This window comes from Tachypleus tridentatus, chromosome 2, assembly GCF_004210375.1.
Source record: "Tachypleus tridentatus isolate NWPU-2018 chromosome 2, ASM421037v1, whole genome shotgun sequence".
Lineage (NCBI taxonomy): Eukaryota > Metazoa > Arthropoda > Merostomata > Xiphosura > Limulidae > Tachypleus > Tachypleus tridentatus.
In genome coordinates this window covers 3,160,678-3,182,637 of record NC_134826.1, presented here as the reverse complement: position 1 = coordinate 3,182,637, position 21,960 = coordinate 3,160,678, and positions in this window count along the sequence as shown.

Below are 21,960 nucleotides of genomic sequence, written 5' to 3'. Positions count from 1 at the left end.
TCAAAAATGTATAATCAACAATAAATGTATTACCAAAAATAAACGCTTTATCATCAATAAATGTATCATCGTCAGTAAATGTGTCATCATCAATAAATGTATTACCAAAAATAAACGCTTTATCGTCAATAAATGTATTACCATAAATAAACGCTTTATTATCAATAAATGTATCATCGTCAGTAAATGTATCATCAACAATAAATGTATTACCAAAAATAAACGCTGTATCATCAATAAATGTATTATCGTCAGTAAATGTATCATCATCAATAAATGTATTACCATGAATAAACGCTTTATTATCAATAAATGTATAATTGTCAGTAAATGTATCATCATCAATAAATGTATTATCGTCAATAAATGTATTATCATCAATAAATCTTTCATCATCAATAAATGTATCATCATCAATAAATGTATTACCATTAATAAATGTATCATCAACAATAAATGTATTACCAAAAATAAACGCTTTATCATCAATAAATGTATTATCGTCAGTAAATGTATCATCATCAATAAATGTATTAGCATAAATAAACGCTTTATTATCAATAAATGTATAATCGTCAATAAATGTATCATCATCAATAAATGTATTATCGTCAATAAATGTATTATCATCAATAAATGTATTGTCATCAATAAACGTATCATCATCAATCAATCTATTGCCATCAATAAAAGTATCATCATTAATAAATGTATTATCATCAATAAATGTATCATCATCAATAAATGTATCATCATTAATAAATGTTTTATCATCAATAAATGTATCATCGTCGGTAAATGTATCATCATCAATAAATGTATTATCGTAAATCAATGTGTTATCATTAATAAATGTATTATCATGAATAAACGCTTCATCATTATCGTCAATAAATGTATCATCATCAATGAATGTATTACCATCAATAAATGTATTATCATCAATAAATGTATTACCATGAATAAATGTATTATAATCAATAAAAGCTTTATCATCAATAAACGTATCATCATCAATCAATGTATTACCATCAATAAATGTTTTATCATCAATAAATGTATCATCGTCGGTAAATGTATTACCATCAATAAATGTATTATCATCAATAAACGCTTCATCATTATCGTCAATAAATGTATCATCATCAATAAATGTGTTATCGTCAATAAACGATTTATCATCAAGAAATGTATCATCGTCAGTAAATGTTTTATCATCAGTAAATGTATTATCATTAATATTTGCTTTATCATCAATAAACATATTATCATCAATAAACGTTTTATCATCAATAAATGTATCATCATCAGTAAATGTATTATCGTCAAAAAATGTATTACCATATAAATGTATCATCATTAATAAATGTTTTATCATCAATAAATGTATTATCATCAGTAAATGTATCATCATCAAAAATGTATAATCAACAATAAATGTATTACCAAAAATAAACGCTTTATCATCAATAAATGTATCATCGTCAGGAAATGTGTCATCATCAATAAATGTATTTCCAAAAATAAACGCTTTATCATCAATAAATGTATCATCATCAATAAATGTATTACCATAAATAAACGCTTTATTATCAATAAATGTATCTTCAACAATAAATGTATTACCAAAAATAAACGCTGTATCATCAATAAATGTATTATCGTCAGTAAATGTATCATCATCAATAAATGTATTATCGTCAGTAAATGTATCATCATCAATAAATGTATTAGCATAAATAAACGGTTTATTATCAATAAATGTATAATCGTCAATAAATGTATCATCATCAATAAATGTATTATCGTCAATAAATGTATTATCATCAATAAATGTATTGTCATCAATAAACGTATCATCATCAATCAATCTATTACCATCAATAAAAGTATCATGATCAATAAATGTATTATCATCAATAAATGTATCATCATTAATAAATGTTTTATCATCAATAAATGTATTACCATAAATAAACGCTTTATTATCAATAAATGTATCATCGTCAGTAAATGTATCATCAACAATAAATGTATTACCAAAAATAAATGCTCTATCATCAATAAATGTATTATCGTCAGTAAATGTATCATCATCAATAAATATATTACCATAAATAAACGCTTTATTATTAATAAATGTATCATCGTCAGTAAATGTATCATCAACAATAAATGTATTACCAAAAATAAACGCTGTATCATCAATAAATGTATTATCGTCAGTAAATGTATCATCATCAATAAATCTATTACCATAAATAAACACTTTATTATCAATAAATGTATAATTGTCAATAAATGTATTATCATCAATAAATGTATCATCGTCGGTAAATGTATCATCATCAATAAATGTATTATCGTAAATCAATGTGTTATCATTAATAAATGTATTGTCATCAATAAACGTATCATCATCAATCAATCTATTACCATCAATAAAAGTATCATCATCAATAAATGTATTATCATTAATAAATGTATTATCATCAATAAATGTATCATCATTAATAAATGTTTTATCATCAATAAATGTATTACCATAAATAAACGCTTTATTATCAATAAATGTATCATCGTCAGTAAATGTATCATCAACAATAAATGTATTACCAAAAATAAACGCTGTATCATCAATAAATGTATTATCGTCAGTAAATGTATCATCATCAATAAATGTATTACCATAAATAAACGCTTTATTATCAATAAATGTATCATCGTCAGTAAATGTATCATCAACAATAAATGTATTACCAAAAATAAACGCTGTATCATCAATAAATGTTTTATCGTCAGTAAATGTATCATCATCAATAAATCTATTACCATAAATAAACGCTTTATTATCAATAAATGTATAATTTTCAGTAAATGTATCATCATCAATAAATGTATTATCGTCAATAAATGTATTATCATCAATAAATATATCATCATCAATAAATGTATCATGATCAATAAATGTATCATCAACAATAAATGTATCATCAACAATAAATGTATTACAAAAAATAAACGCTTTATCATCAATAAATGTATTATCATCAGTAAATGTTTTATCATCAATAAATGTATCATCGTCGGTAAATGTATCATCATCAATAAATGTATTATCGTAAATCAATGTGTTATCATTAATAAATGTATTATCATGAATAAACGCTTCATCATTATCGTCAATAAATGTATCATCATCAATAAATGTGTTATCGTCAATAAACGCTTTATCATCAATAAATGTATCATCGTCAGTAAATGTTTTATCATCAGTAAATGTATTATCATTAATAAATGCTTTATCATCAATAATCATCAATACGTTTTATCATCAATGAATGTATCATCGTTAGTAAATTTATCCTCATCAGTAAATCTATTATCATCAGTAAATGTATCATCGTCAGTAAATAAATTATCATCAGTAAATGTATTATCATCAGTAAATGTATTATCAGATAGCTGAAACACGTAGTAAGGGGAGAAATTCATATCTTGTTATTTTATTCTTTACGTTTCATATATTAAAAAAAAATTAACGTTCTTCCACTATTATGAACGCCTTCAACGTTTATTTAACAATTTACAACGTCTGTCGTTTAACCTTTTCACGAAACCATATAAAACTTTGTGTAGATTTAAAGCGAAAGCCGAAAATATCAGTTTTGTTACGTTCTCATTTAATAATTAAACATGTCAGTAGAAGATTTGGCGTGTGAATGTGATAAGATCAAATTCTTGAAGATCAAACGAAGGTCAAGACATTTTGTAATTTTATAGAGATACTTTTAAATAACCTAATTTCATTATAAAGTACGCCTGGGACTTAATGTTTCATTTGGTATCTACTATATAGACTTTGTCAGTATTTGTACTTTGAAACCTTGCTTCTGGTGTTACGGTGATGGCCGTGAAAACTTTTGTTATATGACAAAGCCATAATGATACTGGATATTTTTATTGTATTATGAATGATAGATTGACCAGAATAAACTATTAATAATAAGCATTTTGAATGATTCGTCAAAACGTTACCATAAATCAATTAGTCAGTGATTTTGAAACTGCATAGTATGAGAACAATTGTTCGATTTAAATTGAAACATTTTCGTATTTAGTGTATTATTGTATCACACAAGCCATGGTATTGTATTGTTTTGTTAATTAAACTGGAAAGTTTTTGCAAGGCATTACTTACAGATATTCAATCACATAGAATCTAGATACTTGATGCATTTAAACAGTGGCGGCGCCAGGATATTTTCGTTGCGGGAGGGGGTTGAGGTAAACTGTGGAGGGGCTTCCCAAAATGCCATCAATATGAAGTATAGATGGTAAATTATAATAATGTAAATACCAAGGTACATTTCACAAAAGTGTGCTATTTTGAACTGCGTTTTCAAAGCAGTTTTCATTGGAAACGCATACTCTGGTTAATAATTCATTATTACAAATTAGAAATAATTTGTTTATGAAAATATGTGCATATATAAAAGATAAAGCTCACCTAAATTACACCCAAGGTAATACATAATAATAAAAAAAATCAAGATTAGCTTAGATTGAACATTTAATATACCATTAAGAGTAAAGCTACAAATCAAAAGAAATGCAGCATAAAGACATAGTTTACAGAAACGTTGAGTTCTACAGATCTATGTCTCTTTGATGTGAATTGTTAAGCAACAACGACGATTGTGTTTGCCATATTTTATGAATATATGTAGGTAACAATATTGGGGGGGGCTTGGCTCATTTGAGGGGGCTCAAACCCCTCTGGCGCCGCCACTGCATTTAAATAAAAATTATACTTAACAAACGTATGGATTATGCATCATTCGTAAAGTTTGATTTGGTTATTGTTACAAATTTCGCCAAAGCTATGCGAGGACTAACTGCACTAGCCGTCCCTAATTTAGAAGTGTAAACCAGAGGGAAGGCAGCGAGTCATCACTACCCACTGCCAACTGTAAGTTAGTCTTTTACCAACGAATAGTGAAATTGACCGTCACATTATAACGCTCCCATGGCTGAAAGGGCGAGCATATTTGGTGCGATGGGTATTCGAACCTGCAAACCTCGGATTATAACTGGAGTGCCTTAACCATCTGGCCATGCCGGGCCTCTGCACTGGCTGTCCCTAATTTAGTAGTGATGAACTAGAGGGATGGCAGCTAATTAACACCACCATCCACCAGCTATTGGGCTACTCTTTTACCAATAAATAGTGGAATTAATCGTGACATTATAACTACCCTACGAATGAAAAAGCGAGCATGTTGAGTGACGGGTATTAGAACTCGCGACCCTCAAATTGCGAGTCAGTAGGCCATCCATTCGTCAGGAGTTCTCACCCTCAAGATTAGAACATGTATTGTGTATATTTACATAGTGAAAAATTAATTAATTAAATAAAAATATTAATCTCACTACCCAACTTGTAATATTTTTTGTTTTCTTATGTTTAATTTGCCCACTGGTTTAGAACACAACTTGTTTTCTCTAAAATCATGATAACTTATATTGATTATTTATATATAAACCACGGTGTCTTATTTCCTTTCATTTTGGATATACAGCAAGAACTGACAAGAGAAAATACCAAAGTAAATCTGAACATTAGGAAGTCCACGAGAGAAACAACTCCTCGCGAGAGAAACAAGTACTTTTTTACTAGAGTTTCTTTGCTACTCAGACTTCATGTCCCTTCCACTCCTGGTGTCGATGTTGGTGGGTGTCAGGGGTTTAACGGATCGTAAATTTACTAGAGTCAAATAGACCTTTATTTCCCAGATATTCACGATAAATAGAAGTTCCTACTTTTGGACAACTAAAACTTCTTTACCGTTACAATATATTAATATTCTGCAATTCCTTTTGTTGGTGTCATTTATAAACCAGCACGCGATGATACAAGACCCGAAATAGATAAACATAGAGGTAGACAGACATAGAGAGCGATGAAACGATAGATAGATGATTGAATACACCGATAGACGAAGAAGCAGAGAGATAGAAAGGAGAAGAGATCGCCAGATGAAGACACAGAAGGAGAAATAGATACACAGATATATGTCATAAACAAATAAATAATTTGAGACACATTCACCTAGGAAACTAGGATAAGAATAATTCCGTAATCGAACGTTTTTATCACTTATATGATGTAAACTTATATGGTGTAAACTTATATAATGTAAACTTATATGATGTAAACTTATATGGTGTAAACTTATATAATGTAAACTTATATGATGTAAACTTATATGATGTAATCTTATATGGTGTAAACTTATATGATGGAAACTTATATGGTGTAAACTTATATGATGTAAACTTATATGGTGTAAACTTATATAATGTAAACTTATATAATGTAAACTTATATGGTGTAAACTTATATGATGTAAACTTATATGATGTAAACTTATATAATGTAAACTTATATGGTGTAAACTTATATGATGTAAACTTCACTAAATAGAAATAGAATCATTTTAAAGTAATCAATAGCGGTTTCAGATTTTTTTTTAATGAGAGGGAGTCACCAAAGCAAAGGGAAGGGGGTCACCAAAGCAAATTGACCTTTCCTTGAAAAAATAACAATCATTTAAGAGCACATCTAGGTCTCTATAAAAGAGCACGTGGCACCCCCTAAATTTATCACTCACTAGTAATACAATCCTCATCGCATAGCTTAGTTCTTAGGCGCTCGACTTGCAAGCAACGGGTCGCGGTTTGAATCCCCGCCATCGAACATGCTCACGCTTTCATCCATGGGGCGTTATAACGTCCCGGTCAATACCCCTATTCTTTGGGATACAAGTAACCCAAGAGTCGGTGGCCCGTGGTATTGACTAGCTACCTTCCTCCTAGTTTATTACTGCGAAATTAGGGACAGCTAGCATCGATGGCCTTCGTGTAATTTTCAAGAAATTAAAAAAAACAAAAAACAAACCTACTCTAATCGATATAAATATAGTAATTACCATCCCGATGAGGGAGACGTTACAGTGATACTTTATATTCAGTTTTCTTGTAGCAAAGCAACTATCTGCTGTGTCTCCCAAGGGGAATCGAACCGCTGATTTTAGCGTTGTAAATTCGGAGACTTACCACTATCTCAGCAGAGAGACTCGTTTTTTATCTTTGAACAACTTTATAAGCACGCTATTATGTCTTTCATTATGATAAAATAATCGTAAGTCTCTAAAACTCAACATTATTAAACATCTTTATATGAAATAATTGATTATCGTAAGTTATCACTCAATCAATTTACTCGGCATAGCCAGGTGGTGAGGACTCGTATTCTCAGAATCGGAGGTTTAAATCCCCATCACACCAAACATTTTCGCCCTTTCAGCCGTTAGAGTGTTTTTTTGTGACGGTCAATCCCGCTATTCGTTAGTAAAAGATTAGCCCAAGAGTTGGCGGTTAGTGGTGATGACTAGCTACCTTCACCCTACTCTTACATTAGAAACGACTAGCACAGATAGTTAGTTCTCTTGTAGCTTCACGAAAAACTGAAAACAAACAAACCTACCTATTTAAATATTTATTAATATTTTTTTTTCTACACTGAACAAATTTTCTATTTAAATGGTGCTAAAGATTATAAGTGTTCGTATTTTCTCATCGTTAACCAAGTTCGGAAATTAATACTTGTTAAAGGCAATTTTCTAATACATTCATCAATGCTAAATAGAGGAAGTATACACTTTAGGTCAACTGAGTTCTCATTGCGTCATTTCCGTTGTAACATCCTACTTTTTAATATACAGATAAGTACTTGTTGAGGTACTTTATTATGAGCTATCTTTCACTGCTTTGTTAGAGAGATTTATTTTACAAATTGTTCATCGAAAACTAGATTGCAAGAATATAAATTAACTATGTAATTCAAGTGTTTGACGTCAGTGTTTGTTTACCTAGGTAGATGCTGACGTCACTGGAGCCTCGCTATGTAAATACATAAAATTATAGGCCTGATTCAGGTTAATACCTATCTTCACAAAGTCTCCTTTCTATAACTGTTTCTTTTTAAGTGACGTCAGAGAAATAATTAAAATTATTTCCATGCACTACAAAGTCACAGAACACCATAGTAGTTAAAGGTTAGACTGGAAACGAATATAATCCGTCACTTAATAAAAAATCACTCTCAAATCGTAAAACTATCACACCTACATAAAGGGTTCTAAGAAAACTTCCGATATAAAGAAGATACGATATCTCAAGCCCCTAACTTTAACTTAAGCAAGATAACGCGAAGTATTTAGCCTACCAAGTGGAAGGCTGTTCAAATTTAGCACACAGTTTGAACAGTCAAATGTACAGAAATATCTGATATTATTTCAAATAAAAGGAAGTTATTTTGGTTGTAGAAAATAGGCTTCGGATATTGAAATGTAACAAAAGAGAAAAGACAGACAAACCATCAAATGTAACGTTATTCGCAATACTGTATATTAACAACTAATTATCGCTTCTACTTGAATGGACACTAATAGCTTTAAAAGTATCACCTCATAAGATGGACATAATGGCATTGTATAGCAGAGTCTCTGTTGTGTTGTCGAAACGACCTGATACTAGGGTTGTGTAGCAGAGTCTCTCTTGTGTTGTCGGAACGACCTGATACTAGGGTTGTATAGCAGAGAGTCTCCTTTGTGTTGTCGGAACGACCTGATACTAGCGTTGTATAGCAGTGAGTCTCTGTTGTGTTGTCGGAACGACCTGATACTAGCGTTGTATAGCAGTGAGTCTCTGTTGTGTTGTCGGAACGACCTAATACTAGCGTTGTATAGCAGAGAGTCTCTGTTTTGTTGTCGGAACGACCTGATACTAGCGTTGTATAGCAGAGAGTCTCTGTTGTGTTGTCGGAACGACCTGATACTAGCGTTGTATAGCAGAGAGTCTCTGTTGTGTTGTCGGAACGACCTGATACTAGCGTTGTATAGCAGAGAGTCTTTGTTGTGTTGTCGGAACGACCTGATACTAGCGTTGTATAGCAGTGAGTCTCTGTTGTGTTGTCGGAACGACCTGATACTAGCGTTGTATAGCAGAGAGTCTCTGTTGTGTTGTCGGAACGACCTGATACTAGCGTTGTATAGCAGAGAGTCTCTGTTGTATTGTCGGAACGACCTGATACTAGCGTTGTATAGCAGAGAGTCTCTGTTGTGTTGTCGGAACGACCTGATACTAGCGTTGTATAGCAGTGAGTCTCTGTTGTGTTGTCGGAACGACCTGATACTAGCGTTGTATAGCAGAGAGTCTCTGTTGTGTTGTCGGAACGACCTGATACTAGCGTTGTATAGCAGAGCCTCTGTTGTGTTGTCGAAACGACCTGATACTAGCGTTGTATAGCAGAGAGTCTCTGTTGTGTTGTCGGAACGACCTGATACTAGCGTTGTATAGCAGAGCCTCTGTTGTGTTGTCGAAACGACCTGATAGTAACGTTCTATAGTAGTGTCTTTGTTGTGTTGTCGGAACGACATGATAGTGACATCATATATATTTATATATAGAGTACAATGTCTTTTTTGTGTTGACAAAACGACCTGGTGATGGCGTTGTGTGACATTTGTTGTCTTGTCGGAACAGCGTTCGGCTGTGTATAACCGACAATTATTCACAATTTCTGCTCCTCATTTGTTGAGAATCTGTTACACACTTTGTTAAAAGTTATTGCGGCTCGTGTTTCATGACGTAACATGCCACTTGAGAAAAACAAACAACATATTATGTCAATAATAACATAGCGACAAACTTATATACGATTTATTTTAATAACAATACTTTTCTCATACCCAGAGAATGCGAAAGAAAATCAGATTTCTTTACTTCGTACTTAATCTGTACATGATTTAGTATTTTACTCTCGTGTTGTTTCAGTTAGGGAGACAATTATACAGCGTAAACCCTTCGTCAGTATCCGACACAATTGAACTGTTCATTTGGTAGTTGTTATTCACCGAGAAAGGTTTCACTTAAAAACTCACAGACAACCTAGGTAAAGTAAATAAAACTTGTAAATCACATTTAGTTCTTATTAATGTATGTCGCTTAAAAAGGCATTAATTATATGTCATATTTTTGCATATCCATTATATGATTCATGGCGTTGTGTTTGTATTCTATTAATTTAATGGTGTTGAACGTTTGTATTCTATTAATTTAATGGTGTTGAACGTTTGTATTCTATTAATTTAATGGTGTTGAACGTTTGTATTCTATTAATTTAATGGTGTTAAATGTTTGTATTCTATTAATTTAATGGTGTTAAATGTTTGTATTCTACTCTCAGTATAAAATACGTAAATTAAAGCACTAAATAATACTAAAAAAGAGCTAAGAAACTTCAACAAATGCACAACACTTTATGATCAGATTGGAACAGAGCTGTTGAGTATGTTCTAAAACATAGCTTTAGATGTTTTTATCTCTTATCTAATAAAAGACATAACAACTTAGCAACATTTTCAAGGGCGGTCACTTTTTGTCCAACCCTGTAGTATAGACCTATAATAATGAGTTTGATAATATTTACGAATTATAAATTTAACTTACAGATATTAATAATGTGGATACTTTTAATTTATCATATTGTACAGTAATGTAGTTTGATCTGTAACGTAATTCCTAGATCCATAAACTACAGAGACGTAAATAGATCCATGAAGTACAAAAGTTCTTAAAGTAACGAGTATAGTAACAAGTAGGTCCAGCAAGTAATAACAGATCCATAACAGAAAGATATGACTAGTAAAAGTAACGAGTATAGTAACAAGTAGGTCCAGCAAGTAATAACAGATCCATAACAGAAAGATATGACTAGTAAAAGTAACGAGTATAGTAACAAGTAGGTCCAGCAAGTAATAACAGATCCATAACAGAAAGATATGACTAGTAAAAGTAACGAGTATAGTAACAAGTAGGTCCAGCAAGTAATAACAGATCCATAACAGAAAGATATGATTAGTTGAGTAACGAGTATAGTAACAAGTAGGTCCAGCAAGTAATAACAGATCCATAACAGAAAGATATGACTAGTAAAAGTAACGAGTATAGTAACAAGTAGGTCCAGCAAGTAATAACAGATCCATAACAGAAAGATATGACTAGTAAAAGTAACGAGTATAGTAACAAGTAGGTCCAGCAAGTAATAACAGATCCATAACAGAAAGATATGACTAGTAAAAGTAACGAGTATAGTAACAAGTAGGTCCAGCAAGTAATAACAGATCCATAACAGAAAGATATGACTAGTAAAAGTAACGAGTATAGTAACAAGTAGGTCCAGCAAGTAATAACAGATCCATAACAGAAAGATATGATTAGTTGAGTAACATATCGGATAGTTTCATCAAATAACGTGTAAAGTTGTGAAGAAAAATATATTTTCATAGAATAATAAATATACCTTTAAAGAAAATGTTGATAAGCTATGTAAACCGTGAATAAATAGGGCAGTAAATAGATTCATAAAGTAGAAGGTTTTGATAGGTCAACATTTACCTTCATAGCGTAACAATAGATCAATATAAATATACCTTTAAAGAAAATGTTGATAAGCTATGTAAACCGTGAATAAATAGGGCAGTAAATAGATTCATAAGGTAGAAGGTTTCGATAGGTCAACATTTATCTTCATAGTGTAACAATAGATCAACAGAGCAACTGATATGTTTTGTTGTTTTTTTTTAATTTCACGTAATGCTACACGAGGATTATCTGCGCTAGCCGTTTCTAACTAAGCAGTGCAAGACTAGAAGGAAGGCAGCTAGTAATCATCACCCACCTTTAACTTTGGACGACTCTTTTTACCAACGAATAGCGGGATTATATATGCAAAAACGGCTCGACATCACTGAATAGCGGGATTGACCGAAACTTTATAACGCCCCCACAGCAAAAACGTAAACATGTTTGGTATAACGAGGATTTGAACCCGCGGATTACGAGTCAAGCGCCTTAACCACCTTGCCATGCCGGGACATCAGTAGTGACGAGAGCTATCTGTAAAGCAATGTAAATATCTAAGTAATGAGTCCTAATGCACAGCACTAAAGATTCATAGAGCTAGTTTCATAGTATAAGATGCATATCCATAAAATAACAGAGTTTGTAATAGGTCCCTAGATTAGTTCACTGCTCGATCTATATAGCATAACATAGATTCGTACAATAACAAATGATTTCACAGTTACAGCTTAATATAACAAATATACTTGTGTTATGACAGGTTTAATCCACCAGTAGCTAGATCCATGAGTGGAATATAGATGGAATGTTCCATTACTGAATTCTGTTTTTTAATACCTGTTTTAGTTTAATACAGTTGGATAGGTTTTATGCCACGTGATGTCTGTCACGAGAGATTAAAATATTCAATTTAATAAATACCAGAGCCGAATGGTTCACCTCCAATACAGCGGTGTATTGGTTTGTGTACAGACTATGCCTGAAAGAGTCATTAAAACAGTTGTAAGAAATTGATTGATTGCAACAGGAAGTACTCGTAATAACAAGTGTAAGTAATAACAGTATTAGCAAACAGACTACTCACTATATTACATTCATACCGGATGTACGCCACGAGTGGAGCTCGAATTAGATACATGGCAAAGAATGAAGTTTACGAATTTGTTTGTGTAACAAGAACCACAATAGTCCCCCGTTGACTGCGACACAATGACGTTTGCCTCACGACGAGGTCTCAGCAGTCGTTTGATCAAGTAATGGAAAGTATAATTTCGGTCTTGTCAGGTATTGGGTAATCTTAATCAATCACTCACCAATGCAGAAACTAACACAAATTTTAATTCGCTGGAATAACATTCTATGAATCGTAGTATCTTGACATCTGAAGAAATAAAAGCAACAGCAGTGTACCAAGAATTGTTTTATAGTTTCGAACTAAATCAGGTCATAAAAATAGAAGGTTGATGAAAAGAAACGTAATCCAGATGAATTACTAGAAATGTTAAGCTGGTAGATCTGCTGTTAACCAGGTTACACATACTTAACGTTAATAACGTCATTTCTTCGTAAATTATAAGCCTTGTCAGGGTTAGGACAATGAGAATGTTACAATTGGAATAATAGAACAATTCAAAGTACTACCTTATGAACATGTAGACTATCTTAAGTGTTAATCTGGAACAATTGGAGACTCCCAAGTGCAACTGTAAGAGGATGTAGACACTCCCTAGTGCTATAGCTGGAACAATTGGGCACTTGCAAATGCTACATCTGTAACAATTGGAACACCCAAATACTACTGTAAAACAAGTAGACACTCTCAAGTGCTACAGATGGAACAATTGAACACTTCCAAATGATACTGTAAAACAAGTAGACACTCCCAGGCGTTACAAATTGTACAACTGGACACTCCAAAATGCTATAAATAAAACAATTGGACAATGCCAAATTATACAGTTCGAATAGCTTTGCACTTCAAAGTGCTATAGTATAAACAACAGACACACGCAGATGAAACACTTGACCCTTTTAGAGTTGAAAGAAGTGGGCACTCCTATATTCTCATTCGCAATGAAAAATAGAAAAACGATTTGAAACCTATTCAGTTATTTTTCTAGTTTTGCTCTCTTGTATTTTGTGTTTATTTCCTGAAATCATTTTGTAACTGAATTCTGGATTTTATCATTGTATTGGCTTGGTTTGTTTGTTTTGAAATTCGCACAAAGCTACAAAAGGGCTATCTGCGCTAGCCGTCCCTAATTTAGCACTGTAAGACTAGAGAGAAGGCAGCTAGTCATCATTACCCACTGCCAACTCTTGGGCTACTTTTTTACCAACGAATAGTGGGATTAACCGTTACATTATAACGCCCCCACAGCTGAAAGGACGAGCATGTTTGGTGTGACGGGGATTCAAACCCGAGACCTTCGGATTACGAGTCGAGTTTCTTAACCACCTGGCCATACCGGGCCCTTTTAACATTGTAAGTCCGTAAACTTACTGCGGGTCCACAGGGGACTATGTAATAAAACATAGATATATCGGTTAGGGTTCGTGATCTCAAATCTCCACAGTGTTGTTTACAAAAGTGAAAATGGCATAGTTTTATGATTTGCTATTTAGCTCAAACACGCAAAGTTTTGTTTCTATTATTCAGAGAACTGAACTCAATATCTTAAACTTTAAACACATATCGAGAAGTTGATCAGCTCATTCTTGTACTACACAATAACTTATAACCACACGTTCTTAACTAACAGTCCTCTCTGAGCGTCCACAGGAGCTGGACTTGTAATCTTAGTCCAACTTACTTTCACCTTCTTTCAGTCGTGGTGTCGGTATAATGTGACGGTCGTGTAGCTTTCCACGAAACTGAAAAACAACAAAAAAAAATGAATAGAGAAAATTTCTCTGAACAATATGGGCCCAGCATGGCCAGGTGGATTAAGGCTTCCGACGTATTCTGAGGATCGCGGGTTCGAATCCCAGTCGCACCAAACATGCTCGCCCCTTTCAGCCGTGGGGTCGTTACAATGTGACGGTCAGTCCCATTATTCGTTGGAAAAAGATTAGCCCAAGAATCGGCCGTGGGTGGTTGTTAGTAGCTGCCTTCCCTCCAGTCTTACACTGCTAAATTAGGAACAGCTAGCGCAGATAGCCCTCGAGTAGCTTTGCGCGAAATTAAAAAACAAATGAAACAAACTGAGCATTATGACATGGTTAATCAGTACCCTTAATCATAATGCTTTAAATAATAACAACTGAACTGATAGATAGCTTAAGTCTGTCGAAATTGTTGGTTAAAAATTACTGACAATGATATCTCTTTTATGTTCTTACGTAAGTAAGTTATAATTAATTACTGCTCTACTTGCTCCTTATATAAATCTTATAAAGCCTCCATTAGACAATCATTATGTTATCTTTTTCTACAATATGAACTGAGTTCCAATGATAAGGTTCTGATTTATGGTAATTGTGCCATGACTAAATTTACCACAAGGCAACAGAGCTAATATTCTGACAACAAAATTGTAACTATTGAGAATGAAAATAACCGTTTTAAATCTCTAGTAACTGAACTGTTCCGTGCTTCCCAGCTGTCTGTGATAACAGCATATATAATTGCCATGTTTCACTTATATTTCTTTTACATGCGCGTGTATAACTTCAGGTGTAATGATTATATTTATTAAAACTATTTTCAGAACGTAATTTATAAGACATTAAAAATCAGTATATTATTTCCAGAATGCAGCTGTTGTAGATGTCAATGTCTTGTTACATTCAACCAGTACCACACATTTCCAGGGTTTACCAGGTAATCGCCAGTTTTAAACTTGAACCGTTTTGGCTAGAGTATCCTAGAAGCTGACCGTCTCAGATTATTTGCCAAACTTTCCCTTGAGAGTATAGAAAGATTATTTCTTAATATTTGTGTGATTGATGAAAGCTAAGGATAAAAATTTTCCTTCGTTGTCTTCTCTTCTTGTAACTTGGATTTGGTCTCGGTTTCAATATTATTACACCTATCGTCTACCATAGTTCTGAGTTTTATAAAGTTAAATTGGATGCACGTCAAAATAAAAGTTTTGTTGAATTAGATCTACGTTAAAAGTATTATTAAACTGGATCCATGTTAAAGTATTGTTAAACTGAACCCACGTTAAAAGTATAAATGAAATTTTTATCAAACTGGATCTACGTTAGAAGTATTGTTGAACTGGATCTACGTTAAAAGTATTGTTGAACTGGATCTACGTTAAAACTATTATTAAACTGGATCCATGTTAAAGTATGAATAAAAGTATTATTAAACTGGATCTACGTTAAAAGTATTATTAAACTGGATCTACTTTAAAAGTATTATTAAACTAGATCCATGTTAAAGTATTGTTAAACTAAATACACGTTAAAAGTATAAGTGAAATTTCTATCAAACGGGATCTACGTTAAAAGTATTGTTGAACTGGATCTACGTTAAAAGTATTATTAAACTGGATTCATGTGAAAGTATGAATAAAAGTATTGTTAAACTGGATCTACGTTTAAAGTATTGTTAAACCGAATCCATGTTAAAGTATGAGCAAACGTATTGTTAAACTGGATCTACGTTAAATTGTGAACGCTCTGGAGGTGAAACTGGTTCTAATTTTTTAATCATCAGTATCCCCTTTTCCCCACCAGCCAGCTGTTTCTGAAAACGTCTCTTGTTATTGTGTTTGTAAGTTAACTGTTTGTTTGCGTGTGTGTGATTCTCCAATCAGAAATGTTTGCGTGTGTATTATTCTCCAATCAGAAACATTATAATATCAGATTTCTTTATTCCCTGCATTAAGACGTGAATATAAAACTTCATATATGTCTAGTTCGACTACTTGGAGAGTCTGTGATACTATAACAAAAATCGTTCTAAATACAAAAAGCTTTAGTTATAGCCATTAAAAAGTAGTTATTGGGTAGAGAAGTGGAAGTCACCACAGTAAAGCGTACAGGGAAACTTGTCATTCGTGTATAATGTAAATTATAGCTCTAGAGAAACATCCTTCAGTGTAGTTGAACGAAGGCTAGAAACTGTTACTTGTAAACATTCAAGTCTTCAGCATTTTGGAGGGAATCTTACCTGCACAATTGACGAGTATTGTTATTGTTTTGCAGCTACATCAGGAACATCTAGTTCCTAGTAGTATAGGGAGTGACGCTGTCTCATTGTTGGGGCTAGAAGGTTTTTGATCGTGTCCTATTGCTTTCTAAGTTCTTCAATGCAGGTTATTCTGGAGGTTATACAACCCCTTCTTGTTCTACTTAAATAAATGTCCTTCATTAAATTTCATGTTGACTGTTGACTACCCGTCGCGTGGAATCGAGCCTCGAATTATAGGGTTATAAAACCTAAGACTAACGGTTACACACCGGAAGACATTAAGGCTGACCCAGACTTACCTTTGACACACCAAGAGGTATTAAGGTTGACTCAGACTTACACCTGACACACCAAGAGGTATTAAGGTTGACCCAGACTTACACCTGACACACCAAGAGGTATTAAGGTTGACCCAGACTTACCTTTGACACACCAAGAGGTATTAAGGTTGACTCAGACTTACACCTGACACACTGGAAGACATTGAAGTTGACGCAGATTTACCGCTGACACGCTGAGAGGCAATAAGGTTGACTCACTCAGACTTACCCCTGGCACACCGGTAGACATGAAAGTTGATTCAGAACATATTACAATAAGTAGTTAGCGCAAGAGGTATGTAATGCTCTTAATGTAATAATAACATATACCTTTTAAGTTGTAAATACGTGTTATCCTAGAAAAAATATAAAGTTGAAACAATGGGGTGTTATCCTGATTTTCAGTGTATATATATATAAGGGATAAGTGTTCTAAACAGTTCTCGTAACAAACTAATATTTTTCTAACTAAACAGAGATTACAATGGTGTTGAATAGGTATAGCTTGTGTGTTTGAAGTTATATTCAGAGCTTAGCTTGTTTAGTAGTTATATCATATCTTCGTGAAAACGAGACATCTACACTAAATCTAGCACGTAGTGATAACACAATATCAATTAATGTGAAAGGTTATGCGTGCAGTTTTGAATAAAAGACAGCTAGCTGTTTCCATTCATTCTTGTTGTTTCAATGTCGCACTTTGTGACAATGATCCATCTTTATTTATTATGTACCACTGGAAGAGAATGCGTTTTAGAATCATCGACGTTCATTTCAGGTCCAGCATGTTGTTATTATAATGTACCGTGTGATGACAATATCCCAAATTAAGTTGTCTGATTTTCATCATACATTCCAGGTCCAACTTGTTGTTATTATGATGTACCGTGTGATTACAATATCCCAAATTAAGTTGTCTGATTTTCATCATACATTTCAGGTCCAACTTGTTGTTATTATGATGTACCGTGTGATTACAATATCCCAAATTAAGTTGTCTGATTTTCATCATACATTTCAGGTCCAGCTTGTTGTTATTATGATGTACCGTGTGATGACAATATCCCAAATTAAGTTGTCTGATTTTCATCATACATTTGGAGAAATAAAATAGTAACTTTATTTGAATGAGCTATTTGATATCTGGTCTCACAGATTAGGTAACATGTTCTGTATACGTCGCTTTCTTACAGGAAAACAATTATCACCTTTTTCATGGCGATCCGTATTTTCCAGTTGAACAAAGTCTTTTAACATGAATCTCAATATTTGCTGGTGCGTTCTTCAAGCAACCAAGGGATCACATATTAGTTGAGAAGTATAGATATTTCAGCAGAAATGTAATATTGACATTTTATGACACGGAAACTGCAAATAGAAAAACGGATTCTGTTGTGAAGTTAACTCATCTCTCCAACTTTGAGAAATCAAGTTTAATTTGAGAACAGTGATACTTAATTAAGTAAATAAATTAGTTTTTAGATGAGAAACTTACATGTGAAAGAGGAACAGTAAATAAATAATGTTTTTAACCTCGTTTCTTATCATCTTTACGCCTCAATTTTATATTATCATAAAGTTGTTTGTCCACCGAGGAAACAAACAATCCTAGTTTGCTTAATTGAGTTACCGTCACTTAAGTAAACACAGGGGAAAAACCTTGACGTGTGTGATTAATACGCAAGGGAAATCAATAATACTTAAGTTCATTACGTCGTTTGCGAAAGATGGCGTTCTCACTGGATTGCATATGAACAAGGTGACGCTTTCGTGAAACAAATTTGTTAAAAATGGAAGTTCGAAAGCTTGTTAGGCAGATCTCTGGTGTGTCCTGTTTACTTAAGTAGGATAAATAAAGTGACGCATAATTGATTGTGTTATACGGTTTGTGAAGAATGTGTTATGTCTTATTTCTGGAGAGAAACTAACTTATGTTTATCTTCAGCACATGATACCACAAAGCAGTAAAATGTAAATGATGAATATATGGTCCTGTCATTATGCACCACATAGGAAAAGTGAAAGAAGGTATTAAAATAACCACTTTTAAATAATAAGAATTATATAGAAACTTTTCTATATTTTCCCTCCTTTCTTTCAGAAGCCTCAACCCTGAATAACAACCCATAAATAGACTCAGAGAGACCAAATGCATCTACATTATACGCGATGCTATTGACATATGTATGAATACCATGTTATAATTCTGAGGATTTATTTTCTATGGATAATTATTAACAGAAGAGAGCACACACCTATGAGTGAAGAATACAGTGCTGGGACTTGTGGATAGCTACAGTCTATGAAAAACAGATATATGTTGTCACGCCACTCACATAGTTCAGTCTGCAACAGCGTAAATCTATTAGACACTGTTTCCAACTTTATCAGCAAATCAGTCTTACACGAATTTTCCAAAGACCTTACATGAATATATCAGTAATTATTAATTTTGGGTTAATTTATCATATCAAAAGATAGAAGCTAGTATGAGTGTTTTTCTTATATCAAAGCCACATCAGACTATCTGCTGAGCCTACCGAGGGGAATCGAACCCCCGATTTTTTTGTGTTGTAAATTCGTAGACCTATCGCCGTACTAGCGGGTGGCTAGCAGTTACTTTTAATTTTAAAATAATAAGGGTATTCGGTTAATATATGACTGTATGAGAGTAGCCAGGTTTAAACAACGTGAACCAGTAAAACCTATGACGTAAAAACATTTTTAGTTATTATTTCCACTTCAACGTATATATGTCTTCAAGATTTCCCGCAGGATAATGTACAAAATGGCCATTATATTTTAGTTCCAACTGAATACAAAATTGGATCATTTTCTTTTAGAAATAGCGCGGCAAAGAATTCACAAGGTGCCAAAAATTGTTTAGTTCGATCGTAGCTCATTTTTCGACAAGTGTTCTCAGATCTCATTGAAGATTTACAGTGTATATGGTATGATCTTTAAAATTTTGAACAATATAAACATAATGCAATTCAGGCTTAGTTGCGCTTGCGTGATTCTATGAAAACACAAGGTGCTTTAACTACACTAACACCTGCTCGTACCTAGTTTCTTGCAACTTAACTATCATAAAGGCTTCACATTTGCTTTCGAGGATCTAATAAACTAGAGAGTCATTGAAGTACACATGTTTATCTAGGTGAGCTAGATACAATATTCAGATACGCTACACCTAAACAGTTACCTGCTAATAAACGAATATACTTTTGAAACGGAAATGTTTTGTTATAATTTTACTAAAATATTTCAGGCCCGGCATGGCCAGGTGGTTAAGGCACTCGACTCGTAATCCGAGTGTCGCGGATTCGAATCCCGATCGCACCCAACATGCCCGCCATTTCAGTCGTGGGTGCGTTATAATGTGACGGTCAATCCCATTATTCGTAGGTAAAAGAGTAGCTCACGAGTTGACGGTAGGTTGTGATGACTAACCATCCCTAATTTAGCAGTGTAAGACTAGAGTAAAGGCAGCTAGTCATCACTACCCACCGCCAACTCTTGGGCCACTCTTTTAACAACGAATACTGGGATTGACCATCACATTTATAACGCTCTCACAACTGAAAGGGCGAGCATGTTCGGTGCGACGGGGATTCGAACCTGTGACCCTCAGATTAAGAGTCGAACGCTTTAACCCACCTGGCCATGCCGGGCCCTTCATAAGCCAAACTAATCCACTGATATATTGGTTTACTAATTTCATTAATTTTAAAATAACATTTGTGGCAAACTTAATCATTGTTTGTTTGGTTGTTTTGTTAAATTTCGTGTAAAACTATTCGAATGTAAAGAGATATATTACCTTGTGTTTTCAATTTATAATTGTTACATAAAAACAAAATTACAGGTTAATTAATTTACTAATTATGCCAAACTTACAAATGAGCACGCACGATATCGCAGCTCCAGGTTATGGGATATTATTGGAGCAGTTATAATTAAGTTGCTTTGTGTTTAGTGTGATTTCGTCTTGTTATATTTTTGTTAATAATGTTTTGTAAAACAGTTAACACACATGTCAGTTTCAAACACCACACATTGTCACCATGTGAGCTAATTTTTTTCCAACAAGGTGCGAGAATAGGATTGGTTTATTTTATAAGAAAACCCACATTGTGCTATTCACTGTATCCACCGCGGGGAATCGAATCCTGAATTTTAGCGATATAATTCTGTAACCTTAATGTTATTTCACCTGGGTACTCGGGAATAAGGAACATTATTGAAAGTGACTCAAAATCAATAAGAGTATACTGCACACAGATTTTGATTGTTTTCTCCACCAGTCGAATGAGTTTCTACCATCAGAGTGTACCGATATTTAATTCACTAGTTTGAATGGCATGACTAGACTTGTAAATTTTGCCTATTTGATTTTGCTTCAAAAGTGTGAAAAATGAAAACTAAATAGAGATATACGACCAAGGACGATACCGATATCGTATCTTTAAAACATGACAAAACATTCGAAGTTCATATATACATCAAGATAAATTAATTTTTAGACTTGATATTGCTTTAATTTCTACCATGATACGTTAGTGTTCTCTTGCTTGTTAAGACTTTAACATGTTAAACATGACCGCAGCTAAGATTTCGCTTACTATAAGTTGGAGAGATTTCGGTTACTTTTAATATCTAGCTAAATATAAAATATATTATTGTATTTTAATGCGAGTGTTTAGTATACTTGGTAAACGTGTTAACTGAGTGTTATAATTACAAGCTGAGGTACCCATAATTTGTCCGAGTGATGAATTTAAATAAAAATATGTTGGTGGACATTATGATAAACAACATAAAAATTCTAACTTTCACACAATTTACTTACAACATAAAGTTTTTATTATTATCTCACCAAAAGTATTCTTCTACAGTGTTTTGTGAGACAAGGTTGAAAGGTCACAGGTCAAACTAGGAACTCAAGAAACAGCTTTTCTTAACAACCTTATGGTTGCTCTTGAAGTATAAACTTCAGATGAG